Source organism: Dendrobates tinctorius, unplaced genomic scaffold, assembly GCF_039654945.1.
Source record: "Dendrobates tinctorius isolate UK_male_01 unplaced genomic scaffold, ASM3965494v1 ptg000319l, whole genome shotgun sequence".
Lineage (NCBI taxonomy): Eukaryota > Metazoa > Chordata > Amphibia > Anura > Dendrobatidae > Dendrobates > Dendrobates tinctorius.
The window spans coordinates 1,490,907-1,511,748 of NW_027361986.1; the positions used below are offsets into that span (position 1 = coordinate 1,490,907).

Sequence of the window (20,842 nt, forward strand, 5' to 3'; positions counted from 1 at the left end):
AGGGACTATTATACTATTTGAAGGGCTATGTGGGGCCCATTATACTGTATGCAAGCAATTACATGCTGTTTAGATGAGTGTGTAGAGGCCAGTATACTTTTTGGATGGCAGGGTTGGGACCATTATACTGTTTAGAAAAGGATGGGGGGGCATTATACAGTGTTGATGGTTAAGGTGGGTCCATAATACTGAATGGAGGGATGCGGTGGCCACTATACTATATAGAGGTCCATTATACTGTTTGGAGGACTGTGTAGGGGCCTGTATACTTTTGGAGGAGTGGGTGGGGAGCATTATACGGTTTAGAAAAGGATGGGGGCCATTATACAGTGTCGATGGTTAATTGGTGCCATCATACTGAATGGAGGGGTGTGGTGACCACTATACTATATAAGAGGCCCATTATACTGTATGGAGGCCTGTGTGGCAATCACAGTTGGGGCATAATACTGTGTTGGGGGGTCACTATACTTTACCAGGGGAGGGTTGAAGGGAAAGCGGGGTACAATAGGATCATTATACTGTGTGTAGAGGGTACTGTGGGAGAATTCACTGTGGGGATATCATTCTGTGTTTCGGGAGGTAAACTATTGTTGGTACCATACTTTATGGGGGCAAAGAAAGGACAATCTAGGAGCTTCAATAGGAGGAAAACTAGGCTCTTCTGTGAACCCGACAAACATATTTTTTTCTTGGAGGGGCACGATTAGAACTGCTGCTATGGGGCCCCATGATTTCTATGTACACCCCTGGCACTCCCCATAGACCTCCATAAAGTATATTCCGAGACATCAGACGCTGAGGAAAAATGATGAAGGAGGAAGCGTCAGCTGACTCTCTCTCTTTTTTTACTTTCAACCGTTGAACATGGGATAATGGGCGGGAAGCACCGGCACCGTGCCCCCGGATCATGGGCCCCATATTAGCCACGTGGCCTGCCGCGATTGGTATAAATATCACACACGCTCGGGGATGCCCGTCCCGACACCACTGGAGCGGAGCCCGCACCAAACCTGAGTATAGCTGTTAATATTTTGTAAGGGGACATTGTGGTGATTGACAAGGGGTTATCTGAGTAGTGGACCACTCATTTAAGAAACTGAAGACTCCATGGATGTTATTGAAAAGAAAGGAGGTTATATTGGTCACTGATATTTACTGAAATGTCAGAAATGTATTTTTGTAAATTTTGAGTTGTTTGATTTTTATTCCCATTTTAACAGATGAAAATAAACGATTGAGATGAGAAAAGTTATGTTTTTAATGAGATGTATAATAATCCTGCACACATAGATATTCTTGTAAGTAACGCAAAACTTCCTTTACTTTCTTAAACATTCAGATTTCAGGTTTCTTAACCTTTGAATTGAGTGACAGCGCTGGAGATGTTCAATAATTAAATGAATCATCAAAAATACAAATTGCCTAATAATTGTCAACACAGTGTAGTGGGAGAAAAAGCCTCTATAGATCCTATACCATGGGGCTGCCATACAGGACTGTGCAGAAGTGTCTCACTCTGAGGACTGATTCTCATCCAAACTTCTTTCGCCGCCATTATTTCACTGAAACTTTGCAGTAGCATAGATAAGGCTGCACATCCACGCTCCTCGGATGAATTTCTACAAATAGCAACTGCTTGTCTCTGATCAGTGATTTCACCAGCGGTCCACAATTGCTTAGTATTCTTTTTCGTTGTGATAATCTACTATATATACCCCCAAAAAGCATTGTCCAAAATTCCTAATTATTACACCTAGCAGTTTGCAGAATGGTAGACTAAAAAAAATGGGTTGGAGTTAACTAGTTGAACTCAAGGTATAGATTTGGGGTTAAAGGGGTTGTCCAACGTTTTAGAAATACTACTTTGGGTCTAGTTCAGCGCAATACCAGATACAGCCAATGGGGAAATAGAGTCACGCTGCTTTTCTAATCCGGGATTTATTATTTCTCCTACATATGTAGCGCCATCATATTCCACAGCGCTTTACAAATATTGTCACCACTGTCCCCATTGGAGCTCATAATCTAAATTCTCTATCAGTATGTCTTTGGAATGTGAGAAGAAGCTATAGAACCTGGAGGAAACTCCTCGCAAACACGGGGAGAACACATAAACTCCTTGCAGATGTTGTCCTTGGTGGGAAGAAGACACAGGACCCCAGTGCTGTAAAGAAACAGTGCTAACCACTCAGCCACCGTGTTACGCACTGGCTTCTATGGATATTCATGTAAACCAAAGAGAGACCACAGTCTGTTTGGTGAGAATACCAAAAGAAGCATGCCTCAGATAGGCAGCTAACCCATGAGGTTAACTAAAAAGATGACGAAAAAGAATTGTATTAACAACACTGCTTTATTTTTTTTTTCTCAGCTATGTAATACCTAATTCACAACACTAGAGGGCATCTCAAGCTTAGTAATGGAGTGAACAGCGACTAAGGCAGTAATAAATGGAAATAAAAACTCTGACAATGAAGTAAAACCAGTTTAAGTTATTTTATCATATTAACATGAATAACTTTGCATTATGGTACAATGCATATGACAAACAGAGAAATAATCTACCGTGGTGCTCCAATGTCATATATTATGAAGAAAACCTCAGCAGGCAGAGTGGATTTAGTGTAAAGGTGAGAGCTGTCTGCATTTATAATAATGGGGGTGTCTGGATTGTATTAAGGTGGAACTCTGTCTTCGGCGAATATTACCAGCCAGGCAGCTGAGATCAATCTTTGCTTCCATATTACATCAGATGCCTATGGACCCTATAGTCAATGCAAAGAGTCAAACTGAGCTGTCATGGCTGCCACCTGGCAAGTAATATTCTCAGATTGTGGCGTTCCCACTGCGTGCTGGTATGAGCCTTTCTTGAAGTCTAACATATTAATGGAGCACATTTCAGGAGACCCTTAGTTATCTCAATAAGATAAAAAAAAATTGTACTTATTCCAAATGGTTACTTCTTGGCCACTTATGTCAACGGGTAACTATAAGAAGCTTGGCCTAGCGCCCTTTCTGACTTCCAGTTGTAAGGAGGCAACATTAAGACAGGCAGAGGTCATAATTTGGGCACAATGCTGGGTTTCTTTGCTTCTAGAGGGGCCTCCAATTTATTGCTCTAGACACAGTGCAGCACTAGGCCTCCCCAGCAGCAGGGATGTGACAGAGAAATCATTTCCAAAGAAAGGCGCTCTGGATCCTTTATGTGTCTAGTTCCACCCGCAATGAGGGGATTTCCGTCCTGGCTCCAGGCACACTAGAATAGCTAGAAAACAAAAAGATGCATTTAATATATTATCCAATAACCATTTTAGGCTGTGTGCACACAATGAGTTTTAGATGCTGAGTATTTTCAGTGCATCAGAAACGCAACCTCTTAGGGTATGTTTCCACCAGGCTCGGACTGGCCCATAGGGTAACGGGAGAATCCCCCGGTGGGCCCCTGTGCAGATCTGGGCCCTCAACCCCACTATATGGGCAGTAATTGGCATAATTCACTTGATTCACTTTGTACAGAAAAAGCAGCCTCATCATTCATTAACCAAACTACCCAGTTTATTATTATATAGCGATATAGTTACATTTGTGAACAAGGGTAGTGTAATATTTGTATGTATGTGAAAAGTAGGCCCCCTCAAAGTCAGTCACTGGTGGGCCCTTGGCACCCCAGTCCGACACTGGTTTCCATAGTCAGGATTGGCTCAGGATTTGATGCAGGTTTAATCTGCATCAGAGGTCACTGTCAGGTCACCTGCGGTTTTGCACGCTCCTGTTCGAGTGCCGGCGGCAGTGCCAGGTATTGACATGCGAGACTCGTGCGAGTTTCTCGCATGTCTGACCCCAGCCTTAGGCTGGGGTCACACTTGGGGGAAACTCGCACGAGTCTCGCACCTCAATACCCGGCACTGCCGCCGGCACTCGGACTGGATTGTGCGGCTGCATGTATTTCTATGCAGCTGAATGCTCTGGTCCCGAGTGCAGTGCCGGGTACTGAGGTGCGAGACTCGTGCAAGCTTCTCGCATGTTTGACCCCGGCCTAATATGCAATGTCCTTTCCTTTTTTTTAACAAATTATTTAAAAAATAAAATGGCGTGGGCTCCCGCACCATTTTCTGCGTCAGAGAGGGAAAGCCAGCGACTGGGGGCTGATGTTTTTAGCCTGGGAAGGGGTTAATACCCATGGATCTTCCCAGGCTATGAATATCAGCCCGCAGCTGTATATGTAGCCTTTACTGGCTATTAAAATAGGGGGACCCCCACAACAAAATGATGTGGGGTCCCCCTATACTGTAATTATTAGCCAGATAGGCTATGCAGACAGCTGCGAGCTGATATTCATAGCCTAGGAAGGGGCCATGAATATCACCCCCGGCTACAAACACCAGCACACAGCCGCCCCAGAAATGGCGCATCTCTAAAATGCGCCAATTCCAGGACTTAGCCTCTTTCTTCCCACTGCCGTGTAGCGGTGGCATATGGGGTAATAAGGGGTTAATGTCACCTTTCATTGTAAGGTCACATCAAAACCAGTTAGTAATGGAGAGGCGTCAATAAGACACCTATCCATTACTAATCCTATAGTATTTAAAGGGTTAAAAAAAAGACACGGCCAGAAAAAAAACCTTTTCATGAAATAAAGACTTCTCCCGTGCCGCTCCTATCCTCTGGAATGCTCTACCCCAAGAAATCAGGACTATCCACAATTTGCATAGTTTTAGGCGCTCCCTCAAAACACACTTGTTCAGAGCGGCCTATCGCGTTCACTAATCAAAGTAATTCTCTGTGTAAGTGTGCTTGTGTAGCCCATTCACTATCTCCATCCATCCTTCACTCCCTCAAGATGGCTGGACCTTCATTGTAAATACACAATTGTAAATGCACACCTGTACTCTGTATCTCCCTCACCTCATTGTAGATTGTAAGCTCTCACGAGCAGGGTCATCTCATTTCGTCTTAGTTTGCTTCAATTATTGTATTGTTAACGTTGTTACTTATGACTTGTGTTTTGAAACTGTTAAACTGTAAAGCGTTGCGGAATATGTTGGCGCTATATAAATAAAGATTATTATTATTATTATTATTAATAAATAAAACACCACACAGTTTTGCCATTTTATTATGCGCCTAATACCCCGAAGCCATAGATTGCCTGAAAAAAAATAAACAAACACAAATACTTCCTGTCCGACGTAGTCCTTAATAATGATGAGTGTCCCACGACGAGTTCAGCTCTGCTACATCTGGATGCATGACATCCAGAGACAGCAGAGCTTGTAGATGACCACCGGAGATGTCTCCGGCAGTCACCTACACTGTAGTTCTCACGGTCAGCTGACCATGAGAACTAGCCTCGTGACCGGAGATAACCCCCTGTTACGTACACGGCAGTTCTCGCGGTAACACGGCAGTTCTCGCAGTAAGCTAAGTTATCACGAGAACTGCAGTGGGAGGAGGTAAGACCTTATTTAAATTAGTACACATGCGTAGTAAGCTGCGTTTACGCAGTTATTACGCACGTGACTAATCATGTGACTATGGGAAATTTACGCTGTGAGGATTGACCATCCCCTCATCGTAAATAGACATGCTGAGGTCTGGAAAGACGCGCCGCATATGCGGATACGCAGGTCTGCCACCTGCGTCATTGAACGCATAGTGAAATCCCCTCCTCTATGCTGTAACATCTGGACGCTGCGGGTTTGACGCTGTGGATGTACACAGCGTTCCCTGACCGTGGAAACATACCCTTACAGTTCCAGCAAAGTGGATGGGATTTATAGAAATCTCACGCCCACTGTGCTTTTTTTTTTTTATAACGTAAACTGACCTGTGGTGCAGGTTTCAGATCTGCAATATGTCAATTTCTCTTGCGGGTATTCTGAGTTTTCTGTTCAGATTTTTCCCATAGACTTTTCATCAGATGTGGAAAATCCGCAGGTAAAATTTTTATATGGCGGAAAATCATCAAAAATGCATAGAATCCACACATGTCTATATCAACAAAGTTTTGTCAAAGCAAAATATCAGGAAATAACAAACACAGAGCAGCTTTATATAAAATATGATAGTATACAAAGACTTGGCACACACAATCTGTGATTCCAGTGATAAGTAATTTAATAGTGTACAGTACATACAATAGATGTTTCGATCTCATCGACCTTCATCAAAGTACTAAGCAATGTATTGTTTACTTCATAGACAATTTGTAAAAAATAGGGCCAAAAAATCCCCTGGGTGGTGGTGCAGCGTTAAAGTGTAGTGTATCAGACCGGTTAGAGTGCAGCGTGTGAGGAATTGACGCGGTATCCACTTCTAGTCACGAATTTCTGAAATTTTTCCCACGCTCATCCGTTCACCACTGGTCAGCCAGGGAGTCCGCGCAGCCTCAGTGACTGGCTGACCTGAGGTGAACTGATGAGCGTGGGAAAAATTTCAGAAACTTTCCCACGCTTATTAGTTCATCTCCGGTCAGCCGGGGAGGCTGCGCAGAGATGAATTAATTTATTCTGCAGTGGCTTACAGCGGGGTCAGTCGCATTAGCACCGGTTCCCGTTGTAAACTAGTTAACCCCTTCTGATGAATTGCAGCAGGGGACCTGCCTGAACGGCGGAGAGGTATGTAGAGGTTTTTTTTTTTACAGGACAAGGGATTCTTTTGGATTAGCAGATTAATATATTTGGTCAAAAACTTGGTGTGATTATTTAATTAAAAGAATTTCTAATTAATGTGTGTTTGTTTATTTAACCCTTTACTATTCTAGGGTTAATAAAGGAAAGGTGTGTTATTGACACCTCTCCATTATTAACCTGGCTTAATGTCACCTTTCAATAGCAAGGTGACATTAAGCCATGATTATTAACCCATTAGCCACTTCTAAAGGCAAAGGAGAGGCTAAGTGCCAGAAAAGGTGCATCTTATAGATGCGCCTTTTCTGGGGTGTCTGGGGGCAGGTTTTTTTTAGCCAGGGGGGTGCCAAAAATAATGGTCCTTCTGTAGGCTATTAATATCTGCCCTCACTCACTGGCTTTCCCTCTCTGGCAGAGAAATTACCGCGGGAGCCCACACAATTTTTTCACCGAATTAACCCCTTAAATTAACACCTACTGTACATGTCCCAAATTTTACACACATACTCTAATCTAATTATTAGTCAATGACATATAAAAAATAAATGAAATGAAATGGTTTACTGTATGTAAACCATGTGTCATTTCATGTCGGGTTGGGGAATGATTTTACAGAAGCCGACAATTGATTTAGCGGCTATTGTGCTATGTAGAACTCTATGAAATATATATATATATATATATATATATATATATATATATATGTGTGTGTGTGTGTGTCTCAATGACATGTGTATATACAGTATATATATCTATATATATATATATATCTATATCTATTCTTTCGTTTCTTTATTAAACATGTCAGTGTGATTTTACTGTGTCGCAAAATGAATTGCCGGCTTTTGGTAAAGGACACCGGTGCATTTTTCTCGCAAGTCACACTTGTGGTCCATGTGTAATCTGAATTTTTGTCGCACACATAGACTTGCATTGGCGAGTCCGAGCCGATAATCGATGACAATCGCAGCATGCTGCGATTTTCTCAGCACGATTAAAACGGGCGAGAAAAAAATCGGATGATGGGAGCTGCCCCATTGAGTAACATTTGGACGAGTGCAATGCGATGTTTTATAGCATTGCACTTGTCCGTTTTTCTCGCTAGTGTGAATCCGGTCTAAAGGAGATATCTGTTACGCACATTGAACAACTCGGTGCCAATTGGCATAGATTCAGAAATAAGTTTTCATCTCCTACTGAATTATTGGGAGTGAATTATAGGAAGCAGTCCCTACATCCTCACCTGAGAGCAGCACTAGCTATGTTCAGGATCACTGCCTCCAATTATAATAATGACTATTTTTCTTCACTGACCACAAAAAACATTGTGAAAACCGTGAGGAATGAAAACACCGATTCTTTAGTTTGTGCCAACATTCTGGAATAAACCTATAAAACTACATAAAATGCAGCGAAACCTTTGTGAAACCTGTAGTTGTGCAAAATTTTTGCAACTTTTATTCTGTTTCATTCAACTGTGACAACTTTTTGAAAATTGGGTGGACTTAGAGAGTAGGGAGCACATTCATCGCAAACTTTGCCACAGATGGGCATAAACATTGACCCTCAGGTCACATTTATCACGCTGATACATGGCAACTAAAATATGCGCTAAATTCATTAGGATCGCCTTTTAATGAATTTGTCACATCTTACTCCAGCAGACTTTTCATCAAGACTGGAATATAACACAAATTCATGTGGCGCTGTGTGCCACCATAAGTGCTCCAGTCAGAGAGTACATGTCACAATTTCTGCCACTTTGTTTATGATGATTATGATGAATTTGGTGGCCATGCCCCCTCTTTGGTATTTTTATGCCACTTCTGGACAGCTTCTTGAAAACTGTGTGGAGCTTAGCAATTAGTTTTACATCAGAATTCTGTTGAAAAATGTTTGATCTATTGGATCCAAAGTATACTATAAAGTTGTAAAACCTTTCAGTCATCGATTAATTAGGCATTATTATAGGGTTATTACCATCACAGCTGATTCTGTAGCTCTACCTCTGATGGTCAGAGTTTAATGGCTGAAATGGGAGTAACCCTTTGATGTTAAATAAAATCCTGGCATTAGCAAGATGTGAGATAAAGATGTTAAAGATGCCACATGCTACAATCACGCCTATCCTTAAAATGCCAACCCTTTACCCAGCCGCTATGTCCAGCTGTGGCGCCTTCACCAACTATTCTACCATTAACTACATCTCCCCATTACTTGGGCGCCCAGGGCCATGGACCGGGGCATCGCTGCTGTGACACATCCCCCTGACACCGGCCCGGTACCGAGTACCCCACAGCCCTGGGAGGGCGACCCACAGCTATCGCCCAATATCACTGCTCCCATTCGCTTCCAAACTCCTGGAGCTGCATGTCCATGCTGAACTTTCCTCCCACCTCTCATCTAACTTGCTCTTTGACAATCTACAATCTGGTTTCTGCCCCCATCTCTCCACTGAGACAGCCCTGACCAAAATTACTAACGACCTACTTACAGCCAAAACAAACGGACAATACTCTATACTCCTGCTTCTAGACCTGTCCTCTGCTTTCGACATAGTTGACCGCTGCCTCCTACTACAGATCCTCTCCTCCTTTGGCATCAAAGACCTCGCCCTATCCTGGATCTCCTCATACCTTTCCAACCGCACATCAGCGTCTCCCACTCCCACACTACCTCCTCATCCCACCCTCTCTCTGTTGGAGTCCCCCAAGGCTCTGTTCTAGGACCCCTACTCTTCTCAATCTATACACTTGGCCTGGGGCAACTTATAAAGTCCCACGGATTCCAGTACCACCTTTATGCTGATGACACTCAGATCTACCTCTCTAGCCCAGACGTCACCTCTCTGCTGTCCAGAATCCCGGAGTTTCTATCAGCCATATCCTCCTTCTCCTCTCGCTTCCTCAAGCTCAATGTGGACAAATCTGAATCCATCATCTTTCCTCCATCTCACAGATTGACCTGACCTATCTATCACAATTAATGACATCACGCTTTCCCCCGTATTGGAAGTCCACTGCCTCGGAGTAACCTTTGACTCTGCCCTGTCCTTCAAACCACACATCCAAGCTCTTTCTACCTCCTGTCGCCTCCAGCTCAAAAATATTTCCAGAATCCGTCCTTTCCTCAACCCTCAATCTACTAAAATGCTTTGCATGCCCTCATCATCTCCCGCCTCGACTACTGCAACATCCTTTTCTGTGGCCTCTCTGATAACACCCTCGCACCTTGTCAGTCCATCCTTAACTCTGCTGCCCGACTAATTCAACTCTCTCCTCGCTACTCCTCCGTTTCTCCCCTCTGCCAATCTCTTCACTGGCTCCCATTCCCTCAGCGTATACAGTTCAAATCACTAATATGGACCTACAAGGCCATCTATAACCTGTCTCCCCCATGTTTCTCTCTGAACTAATCTCCCAATACCTTCCCTAATGTAATCTCCGGTCCTCCCAAGACCTCCTTCTCTCCTCCACACTTATTCGCTCCTCACCCAACTGCCTCCAAGACTTCTCCCGAATATCCCCCATCCTCTGGAATTCTTTGCCCCAACATGTCCGACTATAAACCACATTCGGATCCTTCAGACGGAACCTGTAAACCCAACTCTTCAAGAAAGCTTACAGCCTGCAATGACCCCGCTGCCTCCTCACCACTACCGGAGCTACCGCCTCACCAACACAGGAACTGCTGCAACCCACCAACCTACTGTCTCCTTCCCTACCATCCTGTAGAATGTAAGCCCGATAGGGCAGGGTCCTCTCCCCTCTGTATCAGTCTGTCATCGTTAGTTTGTTTACTGTAAATGAAATCTGTAATTTGTATGTAACTGGGACGCCCTCCCCAGGGCTGTGGGGTACTCGGTACCGGGCCCGCGGTTCTCCAAGAGGGGGTTTTGTCACGGCAGCTATGACCCGGTCCGTGGCCCTGGGCGCCCATTGTAGACAGCGGAAATGTTCATTGCACGTGTGGGCAATGGTTGAAAGTTGGTATAGGAATGATTCGTGACGCCACCTGTGGTGTTGGGCAAGCGAGGTGTTAAGCCAACGCTGCGAACAGATCCTCTGGGACGGATGGTGTAGTGCAGCAATGATGTTGTGGCCCTCCACAGGTAGGGCAGTAGTCCCAGGGCAGTGTAGGTGAGGAGATAGAAAGGAGACGTAGATGGTGCAGTGCCAGGAACAGAGATGTAGCAGTGCGGAGTGTGAGATCGCAGGAATAAGTGGAGGACACCGGGGCGTGTAGTTCCAAAGCTTTACTCACAGTCTGTTGTGCATACAGGTGCCTGCATCCGTGCTGTGTCCTCCGGGTCAGGGGCCCAGCCAACCTCCAGGCAAGTTGAAGTACTCCCTTCCAGCACTCCGCCAACATGTGCCTTTTCTGAACGTCTCCCCTTTTGCGCCTATAGTGAAGTACTCTCAGTACTGAGTTACACTGGAGTTCCTCCTATCAGATGTTCCTATCAACTCTACTTGTATGGCAGACAGCTGTAGCCTGCTTCGGGGACTCCTTGCTAGTAAGTCCTGGCTCACTCATGTTGCTGTTGTGCCCCCAAGTCTTGTGTGGGAATAAAGTGGTGACAACTTCTATTCCTCCGGTGTCTGCTGCAGGACCATTAGTATCCATACAACCTCGGGGACCGGACCCCGGCCTTGCGCTGTGAACTTGGGAAGGGTTCTGCTCTAACCCTAATCCTCAGTCCTCCTCTTCTCCTTATGTTCCGTTCAAATCTATCTTTCTTATAAAGAGTCAGGCTTTCCATCAATGTCTCTTTCCTGTGCCAGCAGACCCAGGTGTTATGAATGGGTCACCGAGGAGAAAAAAGCAAAACAAGCTAAGTCACAGAAAACCAGAGAGGTTGGTAACTATGCAGATTGCAGATCCCTGATCCTACCACACAACTAGCAGCAGCCGTGGAGCGTACCTACGATGTTCCTAGACGCTTCGTCACAGCCGGAGGACTAAATAAGCCTGAAGCATGAAAAGGGGAAAACTAACTGCCCCAGAGCAGACCCCAAAGGAATAGATAGCCCCCACACATGCACTGACGGTGAAACAAGATGAAGGCACAAACACAGGCAGGAAAATAGGCTGAGCAAACAATGGGGCCCAAACTAACTAGAAAGGAAAGACACCTTCTGATAGCAAAATTAACTCTGAAGTCACTAGACTTCTCCCACTATATCAGCACTGAAATATTCTGAGACAGAGCAAAAAGAGACCAAACTAGTAAGGGACAAAAAGCAAATTGGCAAAATACTGATAAATAAGAGTGGAAATTCAGCACAGCCCCCAGCCGGGCTGGCTGACCACACAAAAAACTGAATAGACCAACAAAATCAAGTGTGAACATTAGCAGAAAAACTTAGCTTTAGATGACTGGAACAGAGCTGAAAACCAAGAGCTGACAAGCCAGAAGGAATCACCAGCAACTGAATAGGGCGTCGCCTGTCTTAAATCCAATCTGAGACTCCTGAGGTCCAATCGTCATCCTCATTCTCAGGTGGCAGATCTCACCGATCAAATCAGCCTCACTACCTCCTGTTACCACCAGAGGGAGTCTGGAAGGAGAACTCACAACTAGTGAACCAGAGAATGAACTCACAACACCCAGGTCACTGAGGTCCACTGCAGCACTTCCCTCGTCCATCCCACTCCGGGGATCTTCTCTCTCCTTCTCACCCCGTCAGACTCACTGACCGACTGACTGAATCCTAAACTCTTCCCAATCCTTTTGGTGCAGACTAAGCTCCACCCACCTCCCAGCACTCTTCGTGTTCCAAGCAGGGAGCCACCAAAGGGTGCTTTGCTACACTACTATGTTGTGTGGGATGCAGGTGTTGGAGTGTGGTCAGGTGTCCCCACCTTACCTGGATAGTGGGGTACCACACCTCAGGAGGAGGTGCAGTACCTCTGTGGCGACTGAACCCTCAGGGACGCCACATACCCCCCCCGTTAAACACAGCACGTCAGCGGGCTGCAAGTGAACAAAGTTAGACAAAACAAAGGAACATACAAAAATTTTTGGGATGCTGATAAACAATTCTTATCTAAACTCCCCAATGTGGGAGGCACTGACTCTTGAACGTTGCAAACAACTTAACTATGATTTATTGCATTACCTTATTTTAAAGTACTATTCAATACTCTTATCACATTCCACATTTTCACTTCTTCTTGACCATAAGTGACAACCGCTGGTACCTGGTTCGTCACCTGAATATTCTTTATTCAAATGTCCATCTCTTTACTCCTAATCGGATACCTAGTCATTACTATCAGTTTAAATTTTATATAAAAACTATTCTATAACTATTAATACTCTCATAAGACACATTATATAACTCTTCACATTAAAACATCACAATTCTTGTAAGTGCTGGACACCGCTCCCAACCGAGATTTCTTGCAGTGTCCTTAGGTTGGAGCACTGATCCAAGTTGAGGTAGTCCTTATTCCTAGAAGGCCTATGTAAAACCAAGAAAGGGCACCTAAAGAGGTGCAACTATTTACAAGAAAGTTTGCGATACCCTCCAAGTTCATGATCACAGCAGTTCAATTTTTCATAATAAAGGCTGCCAACGCAACTAGGCAACTTAAAGAAAACTGGAAGAACAAAAACATGATTAACAAAACAAAAAGGCACAACGGTGCTAATACCCTTTTGGGTAACAGTTAGATATTTTGGGCATGTTCTTTAATGTTGGTTCCCTCCTGGGGTAATGGAAGCTGGTTTCTTGAGCTGCTTCCAGGGGAGAACTTGAGGACATCCTCTTTCCTTTTGTGGGTTAACATAAGATGAATTGGCAACTGGAGTAACTGCTGCTTGTGGTATAGCAGGGGTAACAACCTGTGCTGCACTGGAATGGAGGTGGTTTGCTGTGCTTTGGCAGGTACAATTACCACTGTGGAAGGTATTCCTGCCGGGGGAACATAGGCCTTTTCTTTCTTATAAGCCCATACAAAGACCTCCGGAATACGGTGCACATTCATAGCATACCAGCCACGTAGCCCCTCATGCCAGGTGAAAGTGACGTATTCTCCCGGTTGCAGGTCACGAGCAGGGTGCCCCCTCTGGAGATGAGATTCCACGCCCCTCCTGCTGAAGAAGAGGTCAGAGATCCTCTGGGGGTCTGAGATAAAACCAAACCCCCGCTCATGGTTGACGTTCAGGACCTGGCCCCATCCTGCTGAGTCCCAGGGGCCGTAGTGACCGACACAGACCCTTTCTTTCCGGTCCATGTCAGGGCCCAGCACAGCCAGTCTCCGCTGTTCCCATTTCCTCTGCTCGGCTGCCAGCTGGCGGAGGGTCTGCTGGAAGTAGGGCTCTTCTTCCTCCTCCCAGGATCGGCCTCTACCCACCGTGGACAAGGGCACCACTGCTAGGGTGTTGTGAGTTCATTTTCCCCTTCATTACTGAGGCCCGAGGAACTCCCTCTTCTGGTAAAGAAAGGTAGCGAGCCTGATTATCAAACACCTGAGGCTGATGATGATGACTGGCTGAGTGGAGTTACTGACTGGATATAAGGCTGCCGACGCCCTTCTGCCCTGCGGGTGATTTCTCTGTGGGATCCTTGGAGACCAGTCTGAATTCCTGCTCCTCTAAAGCTAAGTTTGCTGCTCGGCCTTTTGCTTGGGTGCTTGACTTTGTTTTGCTTTGTTTTTCTGGATTTCTGCCATTCCCTGCTGGGGTGTGCTGAATTCATTTAGCTCTGTCTTCTGAAAATACCTGAGTGCTGATTTAGTTTTTGAAACCTAGCTGCTTCAGGGCCTTTTTCATATCAGCTTGTTGGCTTATGTCTTTGATAGGGTTTTGGCAGATTGCAGACAGCAGCCTTCCTGTCCTTTCCTATGTAGGTAGTTTTTGGGCCCCGTCTTTGCTCAGTCTATCTTTCTGTCTGTGTTGGTGTTTTCATCTTGCTTCACCGTCATTATATGTTGGGGGCTGCCTTTTGCTTTGGGGTCTGCTCTGGGGTAGTTTAGATTTCCCCTTTCTTTCTTTAGGCCTATGTAATTCTCCGGCTGTGATTGAGGGGTCTAGGGCATCGTAGGAACCCCCCACGGCTACTGCTAGTTGTGTTGATAGGTTCAGGGGTCTGCAATCTGATAGTTGCCAACTTCTCTGGTTTTCTGGACTTAGCTTGTATTTCTGCTTTTGCCTCCTACGGTGACTCATTCATAACAGAATCACCCGCCATACCGCAGATCCTAGGGTACTCAATAGCAGGAAAGAATTGTAAAAAAAAAAAAAAAAGTGTGTATATTTTTTCCTCTATATCTCTGAGGCCGTAGGGGGAATTTTTTTATTTTTTTCCTCAATGGAGATAAAGCAATTGTCTGATCGTGTGGAGCAGCTCGCTGCGGAAGTGCGGGGAATTTCCGCCTACCTTGCTCATTCACATGCTGCTGAACCAAAGATTCCTACACCTGATGTATTTTTTGGGGATCGGTCTAAATTTTTGAATTTCAAAAATAATTGTAAATTATTTTTTGCCTTGAAGCCTAACTCGTCAGGGAGCTCCGTGCAGCAGGTTAAAATTGTCATCTCTTTGCTGCGTGGCGATCCCCAGGATTGAGCGTTTTCTTTGAAACCAGATGATCCTATTCTGACTAATGTGAACGCATTCTTTCAAGCTTTGGGGTTGTTGTATGACGAACCTAATGCCATTGATCAGGCTGAAAAGACGCTGCTGGCATTGAGCCAGGGTCGTGATTCTGCAGAATTGTACTGTCAAAAATTCCAAAAGTGGGCAGTACTTACTACCTGGAATGATAATGCCTTGGCTGCTCTCTTTCGGAAGGGGTTGTCAGAAGCCGTAAAAGATACTATGGTGGGATTTCCTGTTCCCTCTGGTCTTGACGATTCTATGTCATTAGCCACTCAGGTTGATCGGCGTTTGCGCGAACGCAAAGCTGCACGAGAGGTGTTGCCACCTGTTGAACAAATGTCTGAACCTATGCAATGTGATAGAGTTTTTTCCAGAGAGCAGCGTCAGGAGTTCAGAAGGCGTAATAAGTTGTGCTTTTTCTGTGGAGATGCCTCGCATATTATTTCTGTCTGTCCTAAACGAGAGAAACGCTTTGCACACACGTTTTCTGTTGGGGGTGTTCAACCTAAGTTTCTTCTGGCTATTACTCTGATCTGCTCCCTGTCCACATTTTCTGCCAAGGCTTTTGTGGATTCGGGAGCAGCCCTAAACCTAATGGACTTGGATTTTGCTAAACGTTGTGGATTTCCGATGACACCTCTGCAGACGCCTATCCCTTTGAGGGGGATTGATGCTACTCCTTTGGCTAAAAATAAACCCCAGTTTTGGACCCAGGTGGTAATGCGGGTCGCCCCAGACCATCAAGAAAATTGCAGATTTTTGGTGTTGCATAATCTGCATGATACTATTGTTCTGGGGTTTCCCTGGTTACAGATTCATAATCCAGTTTTGGATTGGAAATCTGTGTCTGTGGTGAGTTGGGGTTGTCGGTGTGCCTTTAGTGAGGCTCCGGTGTTTTCCACCTCTCCTCAGTCGCATGATGTTCCTGATTATTTGGCGGACTTTTATGATGTATTTAGTGAGAATGAGTCTGCGTCTCTGCCTCCTCATAGGAGTTATGACTGTGCAATTGAACTGAGCCCGGGGTGTAAATTTCCCAAGGGTCGGCTCTTCAATTTATCTGTACCCGAGCATGAGGCTATGCGATCCTACATTAAGGAGGCATTGGAGAAGGGTCATATTAGACCATCCTCGTCACCCTTAGGTGCCGGTTTTTTTTTTGTAGCCAAAAAGGATGGATCATTAAGACCTTGTATTGATTATCGTGCCCTCAACAAAATTACTGTTAAATATCAGTATCCGTTACCCCTGATTTCTGATCTATTCTCCAGAGTTAAAGGTGCTTGCTGGTTTACCAAGCTTGACCTCAGGGGGGCATATAATCTTATTCGCATTAAGCATGGGGATGAATGGAAGACGGCGTTTAATACACCGGAGGGACATTTTGAGTACCTGGTGATGCCTTTTGGGCTCACTAATGCCCCTTCTGTCTTCCAGTGCTTCATGAACGATATTTTCCGAGATTTTGTCGATAAATTTTTGATTATCTATCTGGATGATATTTTGATCTTCTCCAAGGATTGGGATTCTCATGTGGAACATATTCGGACTGTGTTCCGGATCTTGAGGGAGAATTCCCTGTATGTCAAAGGATCTAAATGCCTTTTTGGAGTACAGAGGATTTCTTTTTTGGGATTTATTTTGTCCCCGTCAACTATTGAAATGGACCCGGCCAAGGTACAGGCCATTCACGATTGGGTTCAGCCCACTTCTTTGAAGGCCCTCCAGAAGTTTTGGGGTTTTGCTAATTTTTATCGGAAATTTATAGCAAAATTTTCTAGTATTGCCAAGCCATTGACTGATTTGACTAAAAAGGGTGCTGATGTGTTAAATTGGTCTCTGGAGGCTGTTTCTTCCTTTCAGGAGCTGAAGTGAAGATTCACCCCCGCCCCGGTTTTGCGGCAACCTGATGTCTCACTTCCATTCCAGGTAGAGGTGGATGCTTCTGAGATTGGTGCAGGAGCTGTTTTGTCCCAAAAGGATCCTGTAACATCTAAAATGAATCCCTGTGCTTTCTTTTCCCGAAAGTTCTCTCCATCTGAACGTAACTATGATGTGGGAAATAGGGAACTGTTGGCCATGAAATGGGCATTTGAGGAGTGGAGACATTGGTTGGAGGGAGCTAAGCATCAAGTCGTGGTCCTCACTGACCACAAGAATTTGATTTACCTAGAGTCGGCTAAGCGCTTGAACCCTAGACAGGCTAGGTGGGCCTTGTTTTTTACACGTTTTGATTTTGTGGTTTCTTTTCTTCCTGGAACAAAGAATGTCAAGGCAGACGCCCTCTCTAGGAGCTTTTTTGCTGATTCTCCTGTGGTGACCAAGCCTGCTACCATCTTAGGCGAAGGGGTAGTTCTTTCTGCCATCTCGCCCGATTTGAGACGTGCTCTGGAAGAGTTCCAGGAGGACAAACCTGAGCGTTGTCCCAGTGGAAAGTTGTATGTTCCTGACCAGTGGAAGAAGAGAGTGATGTCTGAAGTTCATTGCTCTGCTTTGGCTGGTCATCCAGGTATTTTTGGTACTAGAGATCTGGTGAGTCGTTTTTTTGGTGGCCCTCCTTGTCTCGTGATGTCAGGAATTTTTTGCAGTCCTGAGGGACGTGCTCCCGGTCTAAATCGTGTTCTCGCTCTAGTGGGTTGTTGATGCCTTTGCCTGTCCCCAAGAGGCCATGGACCCATATTTCAATGGATTTCATCTCTGATATGCCTGTCTCTCAAAGAATGACTGTTATTTGGGTGATTTGTGATAGGTTCTCTAAGATGGTTCATCTTGTACCACTCCCTAAGTTGCCATCTTCCTGTGAGTTGGTGCCCTTGTTTTTGCAACAGGTGGTTCGCTTACACGGGATTCCTGAGAACATTGTGTCTGACAGAGGAGTTCAGTTTGGGTCTAGATTTTGGAGGACTTTCTGTTCCAAGCTGGGAATTCAGTTGTCCTTCTCCTCTGCTTTTCACCCTCAGACCAATGGGCAGACAGAGAGAACAAACCAGACCTTGGAGTCGTATTTGATATGTTTTATTTCTGCTGATCAGGATGATTGGGTTTCGTTTTTGCCCTTGGCCGAATTTGCTTTAAATAATAGAGCTAGTTCTGCCACTTTGATGTCACCTTTTTTTTGTAACTTTGGGTTTCATCCTCGATTTTCTTCAGGGCAGGTGGAGCCTTCTGCCTGCCCAGGTGTTGACACTGTGGTGGAGAGAATGCACCAGATCTGGGACCAAGTGGTGGATAAGTTATCTCTCTCCCAGGAAAAGGCCCAGCGGTTTTCCAATCGACATAGGACCATTGGTCCCCAGTTTAAGATTGGTGATATGATGTGGTTATCATCAAAAAATATTGCTATGAAGGTGGCTTCTCCTAAGTTTAAGCCTAGATTTATTGGACCTTACAAGATTTTGGAGATTATTAATCCGGTCTCTTTTCGTTTGGCTCTTCCTGTCACATTTAAAATCCATAATGTGTTCCATAAGTCCTTGTTGAAGAGGTTTGTTGAACCAGTTGTTCCTGGGGTGGCACCTCCAGACCCTGTATTGGTTGAAGGTAACATGGAATATGAGGTAGAGAAAATACTGGATTCCCGTCTGGCTAGATGGAGACTCCAGTATTTGGTTAAGTGGAAGGGTTATGGTCAGGAGGAAAATTCCTGGGTCTCTGCCTCTGATATTCATGCCAAAAGATTGGTGCGTGCATTTCATCGGGCTCACCCTGATCGCCCTGGTGGCGTGGTTGAGGGTTCGGTGACCCCTCCTCAAGGGGGAGGTACTGTTGTGAGTTCATTTTCCCCTTCGTCACTGGGGTCTGGTGAACTCCCTATTCTGGTAAAGGAAGGTAATGAGCCTGATTATCAGGCACCTGAGTCTAATGAGGATGACTGGCTGAGTGGAGTCACGGACTGGATATAAGGCTGCCGACGCCCTTCTGCCCTGCGGGTGATTTCTCTGTGGACTTCTAGGACACCAGTCTGATTCCTGCTCCTCTAAAGCTAAGTTTCTGTTTTGCCTGTTAGCTTTTTGTTTTGTTTTTTGTTTTCCTTGCTTTTCTGGATTCTGCCATTCCCTGCTGGGGTGAGCTGAATCTCCTTTTGCCTGTAGCTCTGTCTTCAGTATATTCCTGAGTACTGACATAGCTTTTTTGAAGCCTAGCGTCTTCAGGACCTTTTTCACTGTCAGTCTGTTCGCTCTTATTTTCATAGGGTTTTTCACGGATTGCAGACAGCAGCCTTCCTGTCCTTTTCTATTTAGTTAGCTTGGGCCCCTCTTTGCTCAGTCTATCTTTCTGTCTGTGTTAGTGTTTTCATCTTGCTTCACCGTCATTATATGTTGGGGGCTGCCTATTGCTTTGGGGTCTGCTCTGGGGCAGTGTAGATTTCCCCTTTCTTTCTTTAGGCCTATTTAATTCTCCGGCTGTGATCGAGGGGTCTAGGGCATCGTAGGAACCCCCCACGGCTACTGCTAGTTGTGTTGATAGGTTCAGGGGTCTGCAATCTGATAGCTGCCAACTTCTCTGGTTTTCTGGACTTAGCTAGCATTTCTGTTTTTGCCTCCTACGGTGACTCAATCATAACACTTCAGCCACTGCGCCGGGGAAGTTCAGCTCAACCTCCTCGCGCTCTTCTGGCCTCCTTCCTTCTTCCAATATGGCGTCCTGGCGTTCTCTCCCCTGCCCGGGCTCCTTTCCCGCCACAGGGCCTCGCTCCTCCTTCTGGGGGCGGCGTCTTCTTCCTACTCCTCCATACCAAGCCAGTATACGAACCCCTCTGGGGGTGGGCCATGTTGCTCTAGCAAAGAAGTTAAGGCAGGGGAGGCCCAGGACAGTCCGCGCTCTTTTTTTGGGACCACCCATATTGTCACGCCGGTGGCCATTTTGAGAGTCCATTTTACAGTCTATCAATTTGGTTATTTTGCACATTCTCAGCAATTAAGTCTAATAAATCTTCGGCACACAGAACCCGTTGGTACCGGGCTTCATAATCCTGTTCGTGACACCAAGTTGGGTCGCCCTCCCCAGGGCTGTGGGGTACTCGGTACTGGGCCCGCGGTTCTCCAAGAGGGGGTTTGGTCATGGCAGCTATGACCTGGTCCATGGCCCTGGGCGCCCATTGTAGACAGTGGAAATGTTCATTGCACGTGTGGGCAATGGTTGAAAGTTGGTATAGGAATGATTCGTGACGCCACCTGTGGTGTTCGGCAAGAGAGTTGTTAAGCCGATGCTGCGAACACATCCTCTGGGGCGGATGGTGTAGTGCAGCAATGATGCTGTGGCCCTCCACAGGTAGGGCAGTAGTCCCAGGGCAGTGTAGGTGAGGAGATAGAAAGGAGACGTAGATGGTGCAGTGCCAGGCACAGAGATGTAGCAGTGCGGAGTCTGTGACCGCAGGAATAAGTGGAGGACACCGGGGCATGTAGTTCCAAAGCTTTACTCACAGTCTGTTGTGCATACAGGTGCCCACATCCGTGCTGTGTCCTCCGGGTCAGGGGCCCAGCCAACCTCCAGGCAAGTTGAAGTACTCCCTTCCAGCACTCCGCCAACATGTGCCTTTTCTGAACGTCTCCCCTTTTGCGCCTATAGTGAAGTACTCTCAGTACTGAGTAACACTGGAGT

The 20,842-nt window shown here is 45.6% G+C and overlaps 1 protein-coding gene across 3 annotated transcripts in view; it reads right to left on the reverse strand.

Moving 5' to 3' along the window:
* Positions 1-2,480: 2,480 nt before the first annotated feature.
* The window catches only part of PPP1R1A (protein phosphatase 1 regulatory inhibitor subunit 1A), a 282,252-nt gene continuing 263,890 nt past the window's right edge, over positions 2,481-20,842 (reverse strand). For all 3 annotated transcript variants that reach the window (XM_073561422.1, XM_073561421.1, XM_073561423.1), the window contains exon 7: positions 2,481-3,268. The gene's annotated coding sequence lies outside the window, so the exon portion shown is untranslated. The remainder of the gene's footprint in view (positions 3,269-20,842) is intronic.